Raw genomic sequence first — 3,332 nt, 5'->3', positions numbered from 1 at the left:
TATATATATATATATATATATATATATATATATATATATATATAATAGCACTAAGTCCCTTCCAAGTCAACTTTTTGCCTTAAGGATTTGAAGCAATTGACTTTGTGGTTGTACGGCAGTGTAAATACCACTGTTAAGAGTGATGCTGGTTTATCTGTTGGGTGATGGCCACTGCCTCTCGGGCAAGACTGTTGAGTCAAAGAATTAAGTTGAGGTCCCTAAGACTGTTGGCCTAGGCGACCGGCAGTAACACCCGCTCACCTTTCAATTTCCCCTATTCAAGTCGGATTATAACCATAATTGAGACCGTCACCCTCTTCACTGATTTCTTTCCGGATACACCCTACATAGGTATTTGCTAAACTTTGTGGGAAGCAGGTTATTCCATAGCAAACAGCACTGTTCTCAAGCCTAGTTCATGAAACTCACCATGTGACTTTCTAGTAGAATCAATACCTTCAGCGCTCTAACATCCCTTCAGCAATTGTATCCACCATTGCTATTTTCTCACATTTGCGCAGTTTTTCGTTTTTTGCTTGAAAATGTTTTCGTCCATGGGGACCTCTATCCTTCCAGTATTATATGCTTGAAATTCCTTCATCTAATGCATTGTTTCTTCTATCTCCCTACCCTTAGGTTGTGGAAAGCACATTGAATCCGTCATGAAGAATATTCCGAAAGAACAGCAATGTCAGTGCCCTCGTTAGTCAGTCATGACTGGTCTAGCCGAACAGAATCATCCTTCATTTGCTTTGGTACTGGCTCCTTATTAATCTATATTGAATTTTGTGTAAATTTTGCTTTGTGGTAATAGTGAATCCTTAATGTCATTTTGATATGCTCAGCTGATTTGTCGCACTTGTTCCATATCGTTCTCAAAATTCAGGAAAGTGTTTATACCCGGCAAACGCCCTGCTGGATACTTTTCTGGACTGCAATACATTCCAGGGAGACCAGTTTGACCCCGCTCATAACGACACTGTTGGCGTCACTGGTGCTTCGTCACCTGACGGTGGCCCGTGAAACTGATTCCAGAGCAGCAAGTGGGATTTCGGTATGATAGGGGTTGTGTTGACCAAATCTTCACACTTCATCAGGTGCTAGAACAACGCCGCACGTATAAACGACCCATTATTTTAGTATCCTTGGGTTTCCTTGGCGCATTCGACTCGGTTGATGGATCTGTTCAACCGTGACTCTTCCTCTTAACACGCTTGCCCACCAAACAATGCCTCGGAAGTTCGTGAACATAAGCACTTTGTATTCCCAAACTTCCGGACGTGTCAGACTATACGGCAAGCTCTCTAAAGGCTTCCGTACACAAAGTGGTGTCCGTCAGGAATGCCCACTCTCCCCATTCCTGTTTAACTTTGTGATCGACGAACGCTGAAAGGTCTCCAAAACCCTGGTGTTCAAATAGCCAGTGAAGAAAACCTTGTCGATCTGGAATATGCAGACGACATCGTTCTCATGTTCGAAGAGGAGGAGAAGGCGCAAGTATTCTTGGATGAACTGACCAAAGTCATCCCGTCCTTTGGTATGCATTTTGCACCCACAAAGTGTAAGGTCATGCTTGTGGACGTGCAGTCACTGAACACGCCCCTTACAATCCAGGGCGAGGTACTGGAAGTTGTGGAGCGTTTTACGTACCTTGGAAGTTGTATTAGTTTTGATTGCAGTGTGACAGATGAGGTGAATGCACGAATCTGCAAGGCTCGGGCCGCGTTTGCTAACTTGAGACACCTATGGCGTCAGAATGGTTTATCCCTGAATCTGAAGGGACGTGTGTATCAAGCTACAGTACGGGCTGTTTTGTTGTATGGCTGTGAGACTTGGCCTATTCGAGCAGCGGACCTGAGACGTCTTCAGGTGTTCGACAATCGTTGTCTCAGAATCATAGCTCGTGTGGGTTGGTGTCAGCGAATCCGTAACGAGGCAGTTAGAAAGCGCGTTTTCGGTTGTGTAACGGGTACTTCCATTGAAGAATGTGTCCAGCACCAGAAGCTGCGTTGGTTGGGACATGTTTTACGCATGCCGAACCATCGTTTGCCGAAGAGAGTACTGTTTTCCATGCCCAATTCGGAGTGGCGTAAACAGAGAGTTGGCCAACCCATGACCTGGCAGAGGAGTATGAAGGAGATCACGAAACGCTTGGGTGCTGTAGGTGCTACTCGCCTTCCAGGATGGGGACTGCGTGATGCCCACTACGTCTGGTTGGAGAAGCAGCAAGATATGACTGCCACCGCTGCCAGTGGCGTTTTTGTTGTCAGTTCCTATCCAGATTGCCTGAATGAGTGTCTCAGCCAAATCGGTCTAATTTACCAGCTATGAACGGTGTTTCATAGGTACACTGATTCCATCTGCTACGGTTTCGATCACCGGAGAACGAGAAATTGAAACGTACAACCAAGCCTTGGAGGCGAAGGCGTGTTCAGTTTGTCGGAAATCGGGTAGCTACGCATTGGAGGTGATAGCTTTGATGCACGAGTGCCACTAACTTTTCGTTCGAACCATTTCTGTCAATGTCACTAACCACTGGTGATTCGTTTCCCGAAGTTTCCATCCAGGAAGGCGGTGGTTGCTAACCCGACTAAGTTCACTGGTTGTTGTTCTCGTACTTCTTGCCAGGTCACAAATTGTCCACCTTTCGGTCGCTTTTACGCAGCACAGGGCTGAGAATAAAGAGATCCGTGAGACAGACGGCTTTCTAGCATGCGGAGTACATGTATTAACCAGCGCAACCTATAGAGCATGAGTAATTCATCTATCGTGGGGGAGTTCCTTCTTCCTAAAACCATCTGGCGTGCCTCAGCATTATAAATCCGATGTTCGATGCTTCGGAAACACCAATGATCAAACACTGACATCTTCCGTATGCCCTCTGCGCGTAGACGCCGCGTCTCTGATCCACAAAGCACCACCGCCGTGTGAACTTTATCCTTAACAGACAAACTGCGGTCATGTCGGCGCCATAGGCATCGAGGGTTGGCAAAAGTTGTCCTGACCTTTCCGATTTAAGAAATAATCTGATCTCCAGCCGGAACCTATACGGCTCCCCACGCGAGCAAATTTATCTACGCCGATTAGTTCACCTGCAACCATGAGGTGTGGATTAGATCCCACCCAGTCTTGTAGCAGCACTTTGCAGGTGTGAAGCACATACCAAACCATGCGGCAGTTATTCAGGTTATTTAAAATAGGGCATTTGGGAAGGATGTGAACCAAGGAGAGCAATATCGTCTGCATACTTAATGTCTGCGAGGAAACGTCTCGGGAGCATTTCGACTCCCGAGGTTTCGGAGGCAGGCAGAGAAATTTCAAACAGTATATCA

This window comes from Opisthorchis viverrini (assembly GCF_000715545.1).
Source record: "Opisthorchis viverrini unplaced genomic scaffold opera_v5_21, whole genome shotgun sequence".
NCBI lineage: Eukaryota > Metazoa > Platyhelminthes > Trematoda > Opisthorchiida > Opisthorchiidae > Opisthorchis > Opisthorchis viverrini.
This window is presented reverse-complemented; position numbering follows the sequence as displayed.